Source organism: Tamandua tetradactyla, chromosome 11, assembly GCF_023851605.1.
Source record: "Tamandua tetradactyla isolate mTamTet1 chromosome 11, mTamTet1.pri, whole genome shotgun sequence".
NCBI lineage: Eukaryota > Metazoa > Chordata > Mammalia > Pilosa > Myrmecophagidae > Tamandua > Tamandua tetradactyla.
The window spans coordinates 51,935,066-51,956,435 of record NC_135337.1 but is presented as its reverse complement, the minus strand read 5'-3'; the positions used below and the strand labels follow the sequence as shown (position 1 = coordinate 51,956,435).

General features: G+C 36.2%; 1 pseudogene; it reads left to right on the top strand.

The window, feature by feature from the left end:
• Positions 1–9,878: 9,878 nt before the first annotated feature.
• On the top strand, positions 9,879–10,150 carry LOC143649517 (HIG1 domain family member 1A, mitochondrial pseudogene; annotated as a pseudogene).
• Positions 10,151–21,370: the final 11,220 nt, after the last annotated feature.

The window sequence follows — 21,370 nt, the reverse complement described above, 5'->3', positions numbered from 1 at the left end:
TTCATTCTTGATGGATATCTTTGCTGATTATAGAATTTTAAGTTGACATTTATTTTCTTTAACGGTGTAAGAGATAACTTTCCGCTAGCTTCTGGTTTCTCTGTTGCTGTTGAATAATCAGTTGATTGCTCTTTCTTTCTTTTTTCTGGCTGTGCTTTAAACTGTCTTTTACTTTGGTATTCTGAACTTTCACTATTTTGTGGATGGATGTGGATTTCATTGTATTTGCTCTAGTAAGTATTCCTTTGGCTTCCTAATTCTATAATCAATTCTGGGAATCTCTCAGCCATTATTTCTTCATATAATGGTTCTTCCTCATTTTCCCTTTCTCTCAGCTGGAATGCCAAACAAATCGGTATAGTTTATTGTTGTGAGATTTTCTTTTCGATATTTTCCTTCTATATCTGTATGTATGATTTCTTCTGGATAGTTTTGTTTTTTCTAGGTCCTATCTTTTGGATCAACTGTGTCCAATAGAACTTTCTAGGATTATCAAAATGCTCCATAACTGCATTGTGCAATGCAGTAGCTACTAAACACTTGTGGCTGTAGGGCACTTGAAATGTAGCTAGCTGAATTTTTTATTTTATTTTTAAACTTTGTATTTTGAAATAATTTTAGATTTACAGGGCAGTTCAAGTATAGTCTAGAGAGTCCTTATGTATTCTGTACTCACCTTACCCTAAGCAAACATCTTATATAACCATGATTCATTTGTCAAAACTAAGATATTAACAGTGGTGAAATACTATTAACTAAACTACAGACTTTATTCAGATTTCACCTATATTTCCACTACTGTCCTTTTTCTATTCCAGAATTCAATTCAGGATACCCTCTTGCACTTAGTTATCATGTTTCCAAAATGTAGATTTTCTCACTATTTCCTTGTCCTTCATGACTTTGGCACTTGAAAAAAAGTGGTCAGATGTCTTGTAGAATTTACTCCACTTGAGTTTGTATGATTTTTTCATAATTGTGTAGGTATGGATTTGTGCAAAGAATATCATGTAGGTGTTGTGTCCTTCCCAGTGCATTATATCTGGGGTTATAGTAATATTACTGATCACTTGGCCAATGTGGTATGTGCCAGTTTTTCCCAGTGTGCAGTTATGGTATTTACCTCTCCATGCTCCATTTGCTAGAATCCCACCCTCATTAAGAAGTGGAACTTAAGTTCCACCTCCTGGAGCGAAGAGTATCAAAGAATTTATGGGCATATGTTACCACTGTAATCAATACATACTTTGGGGTGATACATTGAAGGTATGCAATTCTCCTGTTTCTCCTTAAAGCTTCATCCACTAATTTTAGTATTCATTAGTAGATCTTGTCAGCAGCCACTACTACTGTGGTATATGAATGTTGATTTTCAATTTTTCTCATTTCTTCTACATTTATTAAGAGTAATTCTTCTCTAAGGAAGATTTGGCCCTTCATTCTCATTTATTTACTTGTTCAATCATTTATTTTATCAGTATGGATTCATGTATTTATTTTATTTCTCTTTTATACTACATCACTGTTAATTTTGCTGCTTAAACTGGTCTAACTTTGGCCATTGTGAATTTCTTCAGGTTGGGTTTCTTGGCCTTTTGACATCCACCATCCTTTCATGTGTGTTTGTGTGTGTGTGTGTGTGAGCACATCCTTACGTTCTAGCACTACATTATGTTCCAGATTCATCTTATTTTCTTTCTGTCCAAGCTTTAGAGTCAGCCATTTCTTCAAGGATTCCCAGTTACTTTTAATGGAGAATGTCATTTAGAAGTAAGATTTGGGCACTAGATATAATCTCATCTAATTTATTGAACAAAAATCTAATTTGAAATGGCCACATGTGACCAGTGGTTACCATACTGGATTATGGAGTACTATATCATAAATTCTTCCTGCGGTTTTCCTTAACTTAAGCCTATTATCCTTCCTGAGTCCTATCAGTGCCAATAACTGCAACCCTCCATATCTCAATAACATACATCCTATTCCAACCATCATCACTTTTTCTCCAGGTTATTCTTTCTAGTACCATAATCTCAACTATTCTCTGTACCCTTGAATCTATTAATCCTACAAAATTTTTTCACAGATTCTTCCTCTAGTTCATCATCAGTTACCAAATGGCTCCCTTGAGTCCTTTGCTCCTCTTTCCATCATAATGTGAATCTGGCTCTGTACTTTCTCGATACCTCGTCTTTGAAGTTGAATGTAAAAGGGAAAAAGTACAGTCACAGTGACTGGTCTTATGAAGCAATGATGGCAAACCTCAAGCACTTCCAGGAAAACATTCAGTACATTGCTAGTCTAATTATTATACCATTTTTCTAAATGACTATTTAAAGTATTCATTTCTTTCTGCCCACACTTTTCTATCTTAATTCTCAGCAAAGTACTTTGCTTCCAATATTACTTAGTAATTAAAGCAATAAAAAAATCACTTATTTGGCCTTAACCACCATAGGACCCACCTACTCCTCACCCATATATGTCTGTGTGTGTGTGTGTGTGTGTGTGTGTGTGTGTGTGTGTATTCTGTCTACTCACCTGAGACCACATATGGGATCAGACTTCTATAAAAACCCAATCTCTATTTTTTTGACCATATCCCATCACTTTTCTCTCTCTTAACTTCTCTTCCATCTGCTCAGGGAAGAAGGTAAAGAAAACTGCTTAAAAAGAGATAGAGGAAGAGGCTACTGATCCTTGAGGAAGAAAAGATTCCCCAAGACTAGAAACAGAATATGTTTTGCTGAGGTTAGAATTCCTAAATAAAATGTACCAGGATCATAAGTCAGAGAATTTGTAGAGGTCGCATGATTCAGAGGGAAATTTTCATGTAGTGGCTATACCAAGGCTCCAGACACTCAAGAATAGCTATACCCAAGGTGGTCATGGGCCATTTGAAGTTTCTGCCTTCAAATTATTGCATGGTCTCAGCATCGCCATAGAAACTAAGAGGGAATGGAAATTACGGATTCTCCTACCATTTTTTTCTAGCCAATTTGTAGTCTTCTGGATTTTTATATGACTCTGGGGTGAGAAAGAGACCACTCTGAATCCAAGTTTGAAATTTTCACCATACTCACAGGTGGTATTTCAGATTTAATTTGATTTAGAGAAAATAAAACAATGATAATATCTCTTGAACTCAAATGTATTGATTGGTAACTCATATCTGGCATATCCTGGAGAATTTCTGGGATTGTTAATAATTTTGATGCATCAAATAATGATGTTTCAGACTGATTAAAAGTCCTAGAACTGTAACTAGCTGATTTAAAACAACAGTCATGACCTGAAAGAGAACTAGTACATGAAGGTGAGTGTGATATTTCAAAAGCCACTGGTGGTTTGGTGAATATCGGTAGATGTAATGAATCTGGGTTTGCAAGAATATGTCAAAATACTTTAAAATCCTTGAGAAGATGCAGGTAAGAAGGGGTAAATAGTCAGAAATGAAAAGAGTGTGGAAAGATTAATTTCTGTGAAATTCCCTATAAAGCCTGGACTCAAAAGAGATCTTTCACATTCCTATTTCAGACTATATATCTAAACACTTGATTCTTTTATTGGATATAATAAAGGGATTCACAATAGTTAGTTTTAACTCATGATAGTGAAAAATTACCTGTTTCCTTAAATCTAGACTTACCACCAAGTTTTGGAGAAGCAGTTGGCAAACTTGCTTTGCTTATTTAAAAAATTGATGAATAACCAGAAAATAGGGATGTATTTTGGGAATGATATGACTGCCTCAGGAGAAAAGTGAAATAAAATATTAAAATAGGGCTTACCATGGCAATGTTGCAGCAATAATGACTCTCTGGGGCTAAGAAATGGTGACAACCAATAGAATGTCTAATTTTCCTAGATTTTGCAGTTGTTCTTACTTATAGCCCATACGTCATAGACTCTGGCTGAATAGGTGAGTATATTGGAATAGGTTCTGTAATTGCTTAAAAAAATAGCTAATACGTCATGCCAAATAATTTATTCAATGAGTGTTGCCATGGAGGACTTCACACTCAGGACATATGTCTCTAAACCATTAAAAACTGTGGACAGGGGCAAGTTAAGTGACACGCTCTGCTCCAAACTCAGGCAGACTACACTCCACCCTAAGCCAACTACTAAGGTTGGAAGAGCAAGGACAGAGAGAAGCATGAAAAGGTCTAGGTGAAGGAAGAGGAGGAGGGGGGGAGCAGGACAAGGATGAGGAAGAGAAGAAGAGGAGGAGGAGGAAGGGAGAAGGAGGAGGAAGAGGAAGAGGAAGTGATTGGTCACCTCCACCATGAGGGCACGCAAACACACATCAGTTCAGTGGGAAAAGCCTAGACTTTGTTGCCCAGAGTCCTATTAGGGTTTTTTAGAGTATTGTCTACTTGTGAAGCTTCTGAGAAGACAGGTAAAAGCGCCTTTTTACATATCTGTTCGGACCTTCATGCTCAAAGTGAAGCCCAACATCCAGCAGCATTAGTGTCACTTGGGAGATTGTTAGAAATGCAGACTATCGAAGGGTATCCCATATGTATTGAATCATAATCTGACTTTTAACAAGATCCCTAGATGTTTCCTTCAAGTTTGAGAAGCATTACCCTAAGACTTACTTAACAGGGCATGAGAACCTGAATATCAGCTGAAATGTTAAAATCTCTTTAATCATCTATGGTGTATTGAATGATAGACCACATATTAAGACTACCAAATGCAAAGAGGGAACATTAGCATTTGCCAAAGCAGCACTTGGCTATCTCATGGTAATGGATAAACTGAAATGTCAATGTTTTAATACAACAAAATGCTTTTGCTTTTGTTTTTTCTCACACACGCAACAACTCATTATAAATGAGGTGACCCTTCTCCATCTCATCTGCTTTTCCAATCTGGAGTAGTGATCAGTTCATGATCCAGCGGTCAGGACTAGTTAAATATACGAGCAAACAGGTATTTAGAGAGCACTGCCTCTCCCTCCCGAGGTGATATCATCATTATTATATTTTCTATTTGGTTCATTTCTATATTTCTCTTACAGTAGTTCATATACATTAGAGGCCACCTCTTTGGGGTGTTCTGCTTGTTTTTTCTCTCATTTATTAGTCGGCTCCTATTAAATGACCTGATATTTGCATTTATTTGCTAATTGTGACTTGGGTCAGTGACTGGGATGCCTGAAATAGGGGCAATCCAGTGAATTATGGAAGTAAGCCATCAGGGATCAGCTGGTAGGAAACCAATCTCCATTTAAGTCATGAGACAGAAGACTTTCATTTACTCCAAGTCCCCTACCTCAAAGGAAGGTTGAACTTAACCCAGCTTTTTAGCTACTCCTTAATTTTTCATGTACTATAAGAATTAGAAACATTGAAGCATATTAATGTCCATCTACTCAACCACCCCAGATAATTTGAGGTTTCTGTATACCAGGCTATCTGCAGAATTTCCCATGTTCCAGTATTTACTACCAAGGTTCTTGGGTACTGTCCCCAGCCTCTTCTCTGGGCCAGGGGGAAATAAATTCCTAAACACCTTCTTTCACTAGGCCCAAGAGAGATTATGGTGTCACTTATGTTACTCGTCCTTTAATCGTCACTGCCAACTGCTCAACAACATAAAGGTATCCACGAGTACAGGGGATCTATGAGGCCTCCAAACCAACACATTCTCAGAATATCCCTTCTCCCCACTTTACAGAAAAGAAAACTCAGCTTAAGACATTTTATATGCTTTACATTTTATGTGACTAGGTCAATTCAGCAATAAAATGTAGAACAGGGATTAGGACTCACATTAATTGGCTCCAGGTCAAGCTACCTGTGTCTAGCAGGTTTTATTGCCTCATACCATCTTCATTATTAAAGGCAAGAAGGTAGAGCTCATAGCTAATGGGATCATAAAGGCAAGGGGATAAGTAGTAATGGTTGTCACGGGAGGGCAGATGAGAAAGGAGAGTTTGAGAAAGCTGAAGGGAGGGTCTATTACCCAGATAACCTGATGCATAGCTAATCATTTCATATTTACCTGGACCTATTTCCTGTCTCCAACCTTATCTGAAACGGACCAATGGATGGGGGTCAGACTCTCTCCTTTTTTAACACATGGAGGCCAATTTGAAAGGCCATGTCGTCCTATAGGAAGAATATGTCAGGAAATTCAGAAGCCTCAGCCAACCAAAAGCCTGCCTGGATCTCCACCCATACATGGAATCTTCTATCTTATGGGGGTAGACCTATCGTTGGGTGGGAACTTTTGATTAGGTTGTTTCCATGGTGATGTGATCCTGCACATTCAAGGTCAATTTAATCTGCTTGCTGGAGTCCTTTAAAGGAGAGAGACATTTTGGAGAGAGCTCAAAGCTTAGAGAAGGTAGGAGAGACAGAAATACCCTGGGGAGGAACAAGCAAGGACACACAGAAGCCCAGAGACATTTTGGACAGAAAGGCTAGCAGATGTTCCATGTGCCTTTCTGTGTGATAGAGGAACCCTGGATGCCATCAGCCTTTCTTCAGAGTCAGTGTATCTTTATCTGGATGCCTTTGAAATTTGGACATTTTCATGGTCTGAAAACTATCATTTCTAATCTAATAAATCCCCTTTGTGAAAGCCAATCCATTTCCTGTATATAGTATTTCAGCAGCTTTAGCAAACCAAACACCACCCCAGGCTAACGTAAGAACTGAGTAGGCAATGATCAATACTAGAGAAGACATATTTTGAGAAGTAAAAGAAGGTAAGCTCAAGATGGAGCAAGGCTGCTGAGCTCCATGAATGCTGATTTGAGAAGTTCAGCTGCTGTGTTAAGTTCCTAAATGATGTTCCACAGATAATTTCCACATGATTATTTATCTACTAGAATGTGGGAAGATATTGAGAACGAAAGATATGAGGAAAGTAAAAAAAAAAAAAAAAAAAAAAAGAGTAAGTCCAATTTGTAAGTGTTTAATTGCTGAGGATATTACAGATATATGAGAATAAATCCTAAGCAGGGAAACTATAATGAATCCTTAATAGTGATTCAGATAAAAATATATTCCTAAAGTTAGATTTCTCTAGAACTGTTATAAACAGGCAACTAAATAAATCCTCATGTTTAACAAATAAGTATCTCTCAAAATACAGATTTCATTTTTATCTTGGCAAGGCAGTTTTGCAGCTGTCAATGAATAACTCAGGAAAATCTCACCAACAAAAGAGCCATTACAAGGAAAAGAGAAATTCCAGAGGAATAATAGAAGGCTTACTTAGGGAAAATGAATAATAATTTTCACTACATTTAAATACATATTTAGATTTCTCAGCTGCATTTTTTGTCTGCATAAAAGAAATGAAAGTTTCAAGAGTCCCAAAAGGGGATTATATGGATTCTTAATATTAAAAAAGTAAATAAATGAACACCTTTTTGCTGCTATTCTCAATGTACAAAGCAAGCAAAAAAAAAAAAAAAAAGCAAATTTATCTTTTTTTCTAATCATCTAAAATTTATGGAAAATAACATTTTCCAAGGTTGTACTTATACCTGATCATTAAAATTCATTAAGTTGCAAGATCTTTGGGGTAAGCAACTATAATTTTTTTCTTATGTAATGAAAGTTTCCATAGGAAAGTTTATAAATATCATAGAATCTACAGCCAGATTGTCTGGGTTCAAATTCTAGCTCTGACACTTGCCACCTAGTTCTCTTTATCTCAGTTCTAATATCTAAAATGGGAATACTAATGATAGCACCCACCTCCCATGGTTGTTGGAAGGAGTACATGTCAAAGTACTTAGCAGAGTGCCTGACAGTGTTAGAACTTACTAAAAATGGCCAACTGATACATGGCCCCACTCTGGAGAAAGTACTAATAATTATGAACCCAACAATAATAACTAAGGAAATGGGGATTCAAATGTAGAAGAGACAAAGAAAAGGGGAGCAGATTGTAGAAAGGGAGAAAAAGGAAAAAGGGAGAAGATGGACTTGATATTTAGGGAGATCGAATAAGGAAAAGAGGAAAAAAGAAACTAGCATTTTTTTTTCTGCAAAAGAAAAATGTGTTGGCAGTATCAATGACATATAGTACCCATCCAGTTCTCCAGTCCTCACTGTCTTTTAGAATTTATATAGGTAAATCATGAATACTTAGCACTTTAGATACAAAACTCTAATTAAGCAAAACTTCAAGAGAGTTATTGAACCAAATGTATAATAAAATTCATTATATAACTGACCACTACACCCAAAGTGTAAGATAAATTACCATTTCCCCAGCAGTCAGATAGATTATTTAAAGGTGCTTACTAGACACAGGATTTGACCACCAGTTAATATAAAGAAAAGCTACTGTTTCTGGGCTGTTGTCACACATTTTGAAAGATTGCTCATTTATTTTCTTCTTTCCTCCTACCCAAGATAGTGGTTAGAAATCAATCTATGCCATAGCTATCCAAAGGGAGAAAAGCTAGATAGTGAGGTTCAATAGCCAGAGGTGTTCAGTGACAGCTGAGACACCTAAAGAAAAATCATCCAGTAATGTAGAGATACTACTGGAAGTTTAAAACCAGAATCAGGAAGAATTTGGCTATCTCATTTCTAAGTTTCATGGTGTGATATGGATGCTATAGGCATTTGTGCTTTTACTTACACTAGTCTTATCAAAGATGGCGCAGATGACTTGAAGTTTCAGTTCAAGATCCGTTTCAGGAACTTTCAGAATGTCTGAAGTTCCTTCAAGAAGTTTCGGCTCAAAATTTGTTTTCTTTTAATCAATTTCGGGCATCAATCAATATTCCAAGGTTATTGCAAATGATGTTCTGAGTAACTTTTGGTTTTGATAAGTGGATTATTCCCTATTTATTATCTGCATTTCTATGGCTTCTAGTTCCCACAGAAAAAAAAGACATACTAACATCCAACCCTCATAGTATTAGCACAAGTCTTGCCTGTTTTGGCACAGTCCATTTGGTTAATTGCAAAAAATGGAAGCTATATAAATATACAACATAAATATATGCAAATATTTGGATCTTGCTAAAAGATTTCTAAACAAGAAAGTTTGCTAAACAAAATTTTATGACATTGATGAAGGTGATCCTGGAGCAACTGCTGCAATCACTGACTTATTAAGGTTAGGCTAATTTAAACCAGTTAACAAATTGAAGAAGAGGACATCAACAAGGTGTTCTATATAAAAAAAAATTTGAGATTTACAGTATGAAGAGAAGCTCTTGGAAAAAGTTGATAAAGCTCTAATATGTTGTTGTCTTTTAGAGTTGGTGTAAATACCTTAATAATTTATGAGAACTTTCAAAGTGATTAAGAGTTAACAAACATTTAGGAAGGCTCTAAGTACTGCCCTAAGCACTTTCCAGTTTTCACAGCTACAAAGAGAAACAAAGAGATTATCCACCTGGATGAGTTATGAGGAAAGCTGATCAATAGAAAATAAATTGTATCCATTCTTTCCATCCAGTTTTCAAGATAGGCCCCACAACAATTTAATAAACTCTTTTGTACAAAAGTCACAGTAGGAAGAGAACAAAAAGAATCTGCATGAGAGACACCAAGACAGAGACATATAGGCATCAACATGGAAAGATAACTGTAAGCAACATTTAGGGCCTAAAAGTTGTAGGTAAATATGGATAAACAATTCAACTATGTTCTTATATCAGTTTGAATCTTTGGCAGACAACTGAAACCAAGCTGGCTAAGGGCATTTATAAGATGGATATGGGGTAGAACATAGAATTAAAAGGAACAATTGAAAAACATATATGAGATCAAGTAATTCAGGAAAAGCATTGTAGGTATCTGGCATCAAGAACTGATAAGCAGGAAACCCGTAGGCTGGGAGCAAATGCCGGTGAGACTTTAATGGGTGTCATTGGTAGTGGAAGATTCTTCAACCAATCATTATGTCAACCAACACAGATGTTTCTCTATCTTCATATGATGAAGATCAGGGATCTAAACTTATCCAAAAAGTTAGACAGACACCATTTGTCCCTACTGGGATGGCAGGTTTTGCAGCAATTGTTGCATACGGATTGTACAAACCAAAGCACAGGGGAAATACTAAAATGTCCATTCACCTGATTCACATACATGTTGCAGCCCAAGGCTTTGCTGTGGGAGCGATGACTCCTGGAATGGGCGATTCCAAGTATTGAGAATACTGGGCAAAATCTTAACTTTAGAAGAAGAGATGATGCCGTGGTCTTGCTGGTGATATTTGCTTTGGTTAAGACAGTTCAAATTGAGGTTACACATATATGCTGAAAATAAATTGAGTACATTCAGACAGTAACACAATATTTTGAATATTGGCTTCCTTTCTATCAGGCTTGGTTTGTCTGGTGACCAAATTATTGGTGACAAGTTCACTAACTAGGTCATTCAGGGAAATCAAGTTAGCACAAAAGAAACATGTCATTCAGATTATCTTGCTAATGGTAAAATGTCCACATTCTTGAACTCTTACAGGTGAAATTAACTCTTAAAAAAAAAGCAGGCAGAATATCACATTGTTTTGCTGTTATGTAAGAATACTGTTTACCCAAATTAATTTAATTTTTTTCTGCCTACCTTCTGCATTTGTTTCACATTTGGGTTTCCAGGGATGGTTGACTCTTTAAAAAACTCTTTCAGAAAAGTGCATGGAATATAACATGGTAATGTCTCCCACAACTGAATATATGCGTGTTTAAACTAAACCTAAAACCTGGTAATAGAGCTGCTTAGAAGTAGTATTTATTCTAGAATCATGCTTATTAATAAACATGAGAATAACTTAATTATGGATTCAATTTAACTCTTTCATAATTGCAGAATTGTATTTTTATTGCTGTTATAACTTTTAAATGTCATCTTGAAATAGAAGTATGTAAAGTGCTTATCAAAAGAAAATGAGGACTTGAAATGTGTATAATATTTGTTTATTTTCTCTATCAGATTCACAAATGTTGAAAAAAACACATTACCTATATTGAAGGTGATAAGTGATTTATGAACAAGTTGGTTTGGCAAGGGATTATATACAGATTTGATATACTACAGAATGCTTTGCTGCTCTTGTGAAAATTTTTTGTCTGACTTTACATTCCACGGTGATAACATGGTAAACATATTGTTATTAAAGTGAGTGAACACATCAAAAAAAAAAAAAAAAGAACTGATGAGCAGTCTCTGCGGTGGTGCAAGCAAGATCATCTAGCTTCAACCCTGTTTAGTCATTTTGATTCTCACCTAAAGAGTCAGATTCTAAGGAAAGAGAATCTAGATGGGTTAATTTAGGTCATGGGCCCTTTGGCTGGAGCTGGGAAGACCACTGACTCATTGCCCTATCACATCATATCCAATGATATTGGTCCTCTAAATCAAAATCACTCTCCTCTTATCAGTAGAAAGAGGGACGGTGGTTTAAAAAGCAAGCCAACTAATGTCTACAACATGACTCAATATAGATTGAGATGTCAAAAACCTGAATAATTTAAGAAATTTAGTCTGAACTGGAGAAGAATCATTCTCTTAGCAAGAAAAAAAAGAGAAAGAATTTTTAAAAAATTGGTTACTGGGTGAAAACAAATTAAAAATTCACTCTCAAACAATTATTATGAATTTCATAAAGACATGTCAAAGGCCTTTCCCTGGGGCATTTTTATATTTCTGACTATCACAGTCAAAATTTTACTATTTATCTACAGATAAAACAGGCAAAAGAGATCACTTTTAGCATCTTTCTTCATTTCAGCTTCTTTCTCCTGGACTGGGCTACCTGTGCATTGTTCATGTGTAATGACGGCAGCATTGTGACCTAAAGAAATAGAAATGAGTTCTCCCTTTATTCAGCTACTGTCAGGACAACTAGCATGTAAATCCATGTTTTCTGCTTCCAAGTTGATTTGTTCCACTGAATGAAATTCCTCCTCTCATACCCAGGAAGAAAGTTACGAAACCATAGAATAAACTCAATGAAGCACTTCCATTGACAATTTCCATTAGCCAAAGGAAGAAGCAATTAGAGAAAGTGCTTGACAAGCAGAGTCAGAAATCCAGAGTAGAGACCTAGCATAGCCTGGTTTTTTGCTATTTGAATCTTAGCAACACTGTGCTGTTAACTGCATGTTAATTGTACAAAGTGTAAGACCATCAAAGAAGACATTAGGTCTTGGTGATTATTGTTGGAAGGGCAGGTTGATCATATTAAATTGCTTTTCAAGTGTAAAGCTAATTTCAGTTTTCTACAAAACATCCCATTTTCCCTCTTGTATTTAAAATATCAGGAGTTTTTTTTTTAATATGCTAAGCAGCTTTATAGTTATTACCATTCCTGGAGACCAACACTGTATTCCTAGCAGAGCACTCTTAGTGCTAAACCATATTTTCATCTTCATGCTAACAGGAGAACACTGGCCAGGGGCAGAGGGGGTGTGAGAAAACAGCATATTGTTCCCAGTTGAACATATAGACACACAGCTCTAAATGTTGTTAGGACTCGAAAGGGACTTGCATTACGGTTAAACAAAATGCCAAGTTTCTTTTCACCAAAGGTTTGCTAGGATTTTGTATGAAGGCCATACTTTAAAGTTAATGTAGGACTGAGGATCCCAACAGTTTTGGTTTGAGTTACAGAGTCCATCTTACTGACTGTGAGGAATCAGTGTTGAGAAAGCATGGGGTCAGATGGATGATGCCTGCATTCTAGGTCTGTCCTGTCACTCACACCCTCTGCGACTCTAGGCACAACATTTCATTTCCATAAGCCTCAGTTTCCTCATTTATAAAATAGGAATAATAGGGATGTGTGTGTGTGTGTGTGTGTGTGCGCGCGCATGCACATGCATGTATGTATAGTAATAATTTTATGCTAATAAAATGCTTAGCAGTGACTGAAACATGCATTCATATTAATATTAGTTATTATTTTAAAAGTTGAGTCTGTCTAAAGGCTAATTATGTCATCTAAAACTCACAAATAATAATCCATGTTTACATTTCTACAGTGCTCTTGGGGCCAAAAGTAATTATACAGACCTTTTGTAAAATACCATTAACAACTAGTACTTTATTGTAGTGATTATTATAGTTATGGTATGATGATTATTATAGTGAGGTCTTAAAAGTAAACAAAGAGACGGATCCCTGTTCTTACCTTAATTACCTTCTTAATAATAGAGACAAAATAATACAGTAAAAGAGGCAAAGAGAGGACACATACCAAAAAGGTAAGAGGTGAAAGTCTGTACTTTTTGCCTAATGGGAAAGAATTCTCGACAAATAAAAGTAGTGAAATCCATGCAAATGAGTCATACACTTTTCAAAATGAAAAGTTGAGGGTTCATACGGGGAGTAAAGATAATTATCTTCAGAATCTGGGAATAAACTCAAGTAAAAGCCATTCCTTTCCCTCAACAATTGAACTGATCAAAAATCAAAACAGAATTTTCCAGAAAAGCCTAAAGCTATGAGACAATATATGGGCTAAGCACATTTTATATCATAATATTATACTGGTGCAATATCATTGACACGGTATGGTGACATGATATGATATTACATATCATAATGATGTAAGCACAGGGTCTTCTGAATACAAGCAGGAATAGGATGTTTCTCCAAACAAAAGCAAAGAAACACTCTATCAGCTTAAATGCAATAAATATGCTATCCTGACAGAAGAGGTCATAGAAAGCAGATGCCCAAAGAGAAGGAACTGTAGGTGTTTGTTCAGAGGACAGGCACTGGATTCCAATAAATAGTGATAGCTCTGCCTATTGGTAGATGCTGCATCAGGCTTTCCCAAGCTGTGGGAAGAGCCCTTCCCAGTTCTCATCCTCTTTTCATTCTGGCTTTTACAAAACTAACCGAATACATTTACCCCCAGAAGTCCCTACTCCAGTTTTGTTTAGTCAGATATTGCTCCAGTGGCAACTGAGTATTGGCATTCTGATTTATAGATGCCATATGCGTGTGTAATTAGGTTCAGTCAGCTTATCAGTGATAGATTTATTCTGTGAGAATGGAACCTATTTCTTTTTTTGTATATGGAAAACAGACATTTTATTGTGACTTTAACAAATGACTGACACCTGTGAGATGCTAGCTGCTGCATCTGCATTGCCCTCTCTGCATATGTTTCCTTGCAGTAGAATCTTTGATTCAATTACCTTCCTCATTTTACATGGGAAGAAAATAAAACCCGTTAGTAGTAGAGCTAGACAAAAAGCAGAAGTCTCTCAGCCTTGCTCTTTTCAGTTACAACATGGCCAGGGTAAGGGGGCAGGGGGAGGAGTGGAAGAGTGAAAGACAGACAAAGAAAAGAAAATTCTGGGCTTACACATTTGGGATAAACCTTTTTTGATTCTGTGTTATTAAAACAAAGAACAGACACCTACAGTTTTGAAGGTAGAACAACTCATAATCTTCTGTCTGTCATCGGCTTTTTTTTCAATGTTCTAGAATGATTTTGTACTAGAATGCTAATTTTCCTCAATATTTTACACAAACAGCCATATATAAATGAAATTGTATAACTTACTCTTCAGAAATCGTTCAAAGCAAGAACAGCAACATTGTTCTAATTTTTATTGTATTATATTATTTTATTTACTTTATTAAATTATTTATTTATTTATTCTATTAAATTTATTTTATTTTATTGAATGTCTTTTACAAGCATTTACAAGCCTTCAAGAGCATTCAAGTAAAACAGGATTAATCATAAATTATTTAAAAAACTGAAGTAAAGGAAGACTTCAAAGGATGAATAAATACCCTAATAACTGTGCTGTGCTCCAATTATAGGCTCCTGCAACAGTCAAACTTCCAGGGGAATCCCAAATAATCTGTATCTTTGTAAGATCCTTTCCTCTTTCCTGAGTAGAGGCAGGACCACAACTTAACTTTAACCAAAAGAATACAAGGATGGCAAAGGTGATAGGATGCCACGCTCATGATTAGGTTTTTAATGCATATATGTTTGTATATATAATTAAATAATTGATATAGTTATAAAAATTATAAATATAACAGTATATTCTAGATATAAACATTTATTAATTATCCCAAAGGAGCTGTGAAATAACAATTGTGTGTTGTTTTACGTCACTAAGTTTGTGATGTTTTTACACAGCAACTGAAAACTAATACAGCACCTCAGTTGACCACAGTTCAGCCTGGTAATTCTCCTAATAAAATTTTTCCTGAAATGGCAAGATGGAGCCAGGTACTCCAAAATAATTCAATTTGGGGCAAGTTACTTAATCTGACTAAGTCGCCATTTTCTCAGGTATAAAAATGGCAAAGATACTAACTACCCAGCAGGGCTGCTATGAAGATTAGGAACAATTAATACAAAACACATGGCACTTAATAGGTAGCCACTGAATAGTAACTCAGTAAGTAGGTGAACTCTGCCTTCTAGTTTTGGCCCATGAGAGCCAGAGCATATTGTACTTCACAGATTTACTTTCAGAGAAAATGCCATTGTCCTTCTAATCCTGCCATCTGCATTCTCCCACTCAGGCCAGTGACTTCACCAATCACGTGGACAAGAGGCAACTTGAATTTAGGGTAAGATTTAGGCAATGGAACAGATCAAGCCTACACAGATTGTATAAATTCCAACATACTTTCAGAGTTTAAACACACCCTACTCTAACCCACAAAATAATTTGTCCTAGAAAAGGGAAATTGCAAGTCAGTAAATATCTTTGCACACATGTAAGAAACACACACACATTACAATCACTTAAAGGCTTACAGTTCTTAGTTTAGTGAGGTAAAATCGCTTAGCAGAGCTCAGCATTAATTACAGTAATTTAGTCTCTCTCGTATAAGTAGGTTTCTGGGGAACGTGAATCAAAGGAGAGTAAGGCTGCACAAATACCTTGATTTTACTGTTTGTACCGTTTTCCAATTCTTCGTATCTGTTTCCATTTGGTTTATTTCAACAGTGGCTGGATTTTATCTACCAGAATGAGCTCTCATTATCAATAAAATCCAAAGAGGATTACTCTGCAATCATAAATGCCATAAAGCACAGCTACTCTCTGGGGAATTTCTCCATGTGGGGCTAATAAAGTCACAATCCTTCATCAGTCAGAATGGTACAGTACAGAGAGTAAGGTGTACAAACATCGAAGTTCTAACTCGGGAAAAAATCTTTTTCTAATAGCCACATAAGAGAATAAAAGGAGTTTCATAAACTGCAATTTCACCCCATGCTAAATTACATATTATACACACACATACACACACACAAACACACTTGAATTGATAATATATAACACACCACAGCGTATTACTAGAGGACAAAAGCTTCCACTTCTATCTCACCATCTCACCAATTTACTGCTCTGGTTAAATATACACCGAACACTTTCAGTAAAGGAAACAATCTCTAGAGGCACAGGAAGTTGTGAACTCTCTCTGTTATTCCCTTTGTAGGTCCTTAGTAATTCTGAAAGCTACACAGCAGCTAAGATAACCAGAAAAAAAAACCTTGGTTTCATATAATTCTCCATCAGAAAATTAAAATACCCACTGGGCTACATAGAACCACACATTATCTAACCAGTTAGTTAATGCATATATTAACCAGTGCAAATCTTAATGTGGTAAAATTTTAGAGGCTAGGTCCCACTGTGGAATCAAATTCTTGATTGCTCCTTTTACTGAGATTTACTGAGGGTCAAATATTTTGCATATTTTCAATGAGCAGTTTCTAGCAAAATACTGTTTGGAACTGTTTTGAAAGTTAGTGATATTAGTTAACTGGAGGTATTGAAAATATATATAGATGTAGCCAATAGTGTATTAAATTTATTGGACGCATTTGAAGTCAAATTTCTCACTCTAGCCCCACAACCATAAGTAACAAAGCTGCACATCTCTCTATATTTCTTAATTAAAACTGAAACAACCTACCAAGTAAGAAAGTATAGCAAGAATGGATTTTAAGAACACAGTAAATATAGCATGCAACACATATGAGGATCTTTAAAGTAAAATTAGTACTTTTGTTTATCTGCAATAGGTTAGAAAAATATTAAAGTGATTAAAATATTATCTACTTATGAAAGATGCTAAAGAATTAATAAAAATATATTTAAATATATATCAAAGGCATTTAATTAAGTTAGCATATATCCTCCATTTTCACCATAAAATATTCAAAGCCTATTTTGTTTTATTCTGGAAAATTCATAAGGACTTGGACAAATATTGGAAAGCAATTGATGATATATTTTTAAAGCTATCTATATTTTTAGAAGGAATCTTGAATTTTTCTCAATAAAGTCTCACAACATTGTCCAAAAGTATCAATCAAGAGTGGGATACATTGTGAGGTCTAGACCAAAAAAAAGACATTCTTTTACTGCATCACACCCATGTTTATATCAAAACAAAGGTTTCTAATGTTAGAGACCCAAATGCCCAGAGGACATATTCATTAAGAAGGGAATACTCTCACTTTCCTTCAGTTAGGGGGAAAAAAAGGCTTATCTTTTCTGAGTCGTCCATATCTCTCATCTTCCAGCAAATGCACATTAAAGAAAACTCTGTGTCCAGGGCACAGCTTTACAACTTCACTCCTCTTCCAAAGATGGCGATAGTTCAAACACCTGATGTGTGCGTAAATCCTCGAAATATCCTGCATTCCACTGTGCCATTCCTGAGCCAGGAATATTTTTCCAAATACCTCTTTTTTTCTTGCATCCCAGTCTGGCCTTCATAAATTCTTCAAAATATAGCTAAAATGGTATCTTGCCTCTGAAGTCTTCAGTCACCATGAGTAGAAATTAATCACACCATTTTTGGGGCTTCCCTAGTATTCTGTTTATACTTAAATTTTGACACCTGTCACTTCATGTCTGTTGTTATGGTGATTTTTGAACACACTTTTCTTCCCCATTAGATTGTAAAATCACTCAGGTCAGGGATAACATCTCAGGAAGCATGGACTGAACTTTAATTACTTCCAAATATTCTGCATGCAATGCACAGAAAAATTTAAAATGCTTGTTTGGCTCTTATTATTGCATTATATTCCTCCCCAACTGCCCAATTATTCCCAGCAGAAAATGAATTAGGAGGTGCTGTTCATGAACATGGATACTTAATAAATATTTTCTGATGAACTTTCGTTTCATTTGAGATTGTCTTCAAGAGACTCACATCTCTGGAAACAAATGCCCTCCCCGCCCCTGGAGTCTAGATACACAGTGGATTGTTTAATTTTCTACTCCTTGATTAAATTGTTAAGTAATACAAAAATTGTACTATTCTAAGACCAGTATTAACAAACTTTTAGGCAAACAAGGATCCCTTTTCAGTATAAAAAATATTAGGAATCTCTACCTCACTGTTTTCTCTGCTGCTGTATCCTTGGCACTTAAAAGGATTCTTATCTCATTGGTGTTTTCTTTTCTCTCTATTGCCTTACGCCAACATTTCTTAGGCCTCCACTGAAACCTTCAATTAATTGACACTGCCATTTGTTCATATACTTCCTCCTCCTCTCCAGTGCTCTCATGTCCCTCCTTGATGATTCATCTTTATATTTTCTCCCTTTTATACACCCTCAGCTCACTCCATTTTACAAGCCTGGCAATGCCAGCCTGGTTAAAAACTAGCCCTGCATCTGGTCAAGTGAATGCGGCTGCAGAAAAACACTCCTCTGTGCAGAGCTCTTCATTTTAAATTCACAATCACAAATCTTCCTACTATTTCAAAAGATGATCTGGCTTCATATTTCATTGATAATTTCTACCTGCCTCCCCATCAAATATACCAAATAACCTGCATTTTTACCATTACCTTCTGTGTTAGTCAGATTCAGTTGTCAACTTGGCCAGGTGAGCATACCTAGTTCTGTTGCTGCAGACACAAACCAATGGTACGTGAATCTCATCTGTTGCTAATTACATTTGCAGTCAGCTAGGAGGCGTGTCTGCTGCAATGAGTGACATTTGACTTAATTGGCTGGTGCTTAAATGAGAGAATGCAATGTAGCACAGCCTAGCAGCTCAGCATTCCTCATCTCAGCACTTGCAGCTCAGCCCAGGCCTTTGGAGATGCAGAAAGAAGTCACCCCGGGGAAAGTTGTTGGAACCCAGGGGCCTGGAGAGAAGACCAGCAGAAACCATCCTGTGCCTTCCACATAAGAAAGAACCTCCGTGGAAAGTTAGCTGCCTTTCCTCTGAAGAACCAACAAAATAAATCCCCTTTTATTAAAAGCCAATCCGTCTCTGGTGTGTTGCATTCCAGCAGCTAGCAAAGCAGAACACCTTCTATATGTCCTCTTGTCACACTGGATGAACTCCCTTTACACTGATTCATGGCAAATAATATGAGAAAAATGAAACTCAGAAAGCCTTAGGAACTGGTCCATATGAAGGGGCCAGCACTTGAACTTAGGCATTCTGATGCCAGTCAATTCCCCAAATAGTTGTTTGTTTGCTTGAAAGACAGAATGGTACATAATACTAGAAGAAAAATTTGTTAGATAGGCCTTCAAATCTTGATGCCACCTTTGACTAGTTGCCCTACCTTTATCATGTCATCTAAGTTCTCAGAGTATATATTTCTCATCTATGAAATGGGATAAAGATACTCATATTAAAAATAATTGCCAAGGCATTATTGAGCATGTATTAGGCACCCAATAAATGATATGGTCTTTCATTCCATTTATATAGAGTGTTCATCTCACACTGCTTTTTATAGCCCATGGACTAAAATATGTAGTAGAAAGACCACTACTACAAGCTGATACATCAAAAAACTAATAAACCATAACTATAGGGAAACATCAATGAAAGCATGCATAATGGTGTTTATTTCATTTTATTTTTACATTTTAAATTTTAATTGTGGGATAATTTGGGAATTACTGTCTGTGCTGGTTTGAAGCTATTATGTACCCTAGAAAAGCCGTGTCCTTTAATCTTCCTTCAATATTGCTGGATGGAATCTTTTTGATTGTTTCCATGGAGATATGACCGACCTAATTGTGGATGGTAACTTGTAGTTAGGTGGTTCCCATGGAGATGCATCTCCACCCTGAATGGGTGGGTTTGCTTACAGGAGTGCTTTCAGAGGGATACATTTTGGAAAGAGCTGAGAGAGCAACCAGAACAACAAAGTCCACGCAGCCACAGACCTTGGAGATGAAGTAAAACACCCCCAGGGGGAGCTTCATGAAATCAGAAGCCAGGAGAGAAAGTTAGCAGATGTTGCCATGTGCCCTACCAGGACAGAGAAACCCCGAACCTCATCAGCCTTTCTTGATAGACGGTATCCTCTTGTTGGTGCCTTACTTTGGACATTTTAGGGCCTTAGAACTTGCAACTTAATACATTCCCCTTTTAAAAAGTCATTCCATTTCTGGTATATCACATTCTGGCAGCTTTCAAATTAGAGCACTGTCTACATCCCAATCTGAGATATGAGTATAGGCTGTTAGCTAATTTTCTTGGCGATAGATCAGGAACAGGACAATAGGTGTCTCATTATGGGGAGTCTGGAACTTCCTCCCTTCATTGCCCCAAATGCCAGTACCAGGAGTACAATAGCATGGGTATGTTTATTTCACTTTTCTTACATAACTACATAATCCTATGATTTGTAAAGTAGCCTATTCTTACTTCCCACTCCATGATTTCCATGGGTAGCCTTTGCAAAGCATGGCAAAGATAAAAGAGAGACACAGGGCCTCCCACAGTGACACTTTGAAAAGTTGACCACTTAGAAATGTTGTCAATGAGGAGATTTTGAAGCCATCCTTCAAATCCTGTGGTCTAGTGCTACCATACAGTGACAGGGGATTTTAAAAGAGAGAATAAATCTTCCAAGCTACTATTCTTTCTGCAAGTTGCAGATTTATTTCCTTCTCAAATTACAGCCTTCACTCTTGCTTAATTTTCATTGTCTTAATAATTCATCACAGCAAGTTTCATCACAATGTGACAGCAAAAAATGAAGCTCTGCTGGTGCTCAACATATTCACATTTGAGGGAAGAATGTATTCCAAATAAATGTTAGCAAAATTCACGCACAGTTTGCCATATATTTTTAATATACAGCTCTGTATTGGTTATCAAAGAATGTTGCTTCAGATAAAATCATATATTATTATGTAGTGTTTAAATTTTCAATTCCAGATAATTTACCAGTACTAAAAAAGCTGTAATTGAAGCTGACCTCAGTGTCCCTTCTCACTTACAGCACAAACAAATATACGACTGAAAATACCAAATACCTATATCCTATCGATACAGGTTGAAATTGATGATTAAATTATAGTGAATAGTACTACTAGTTATTTTAATTTAGCACATCCAATCTGTACTCACAGTATATAATGATAAAAGAAGGAGTGAAGGCTA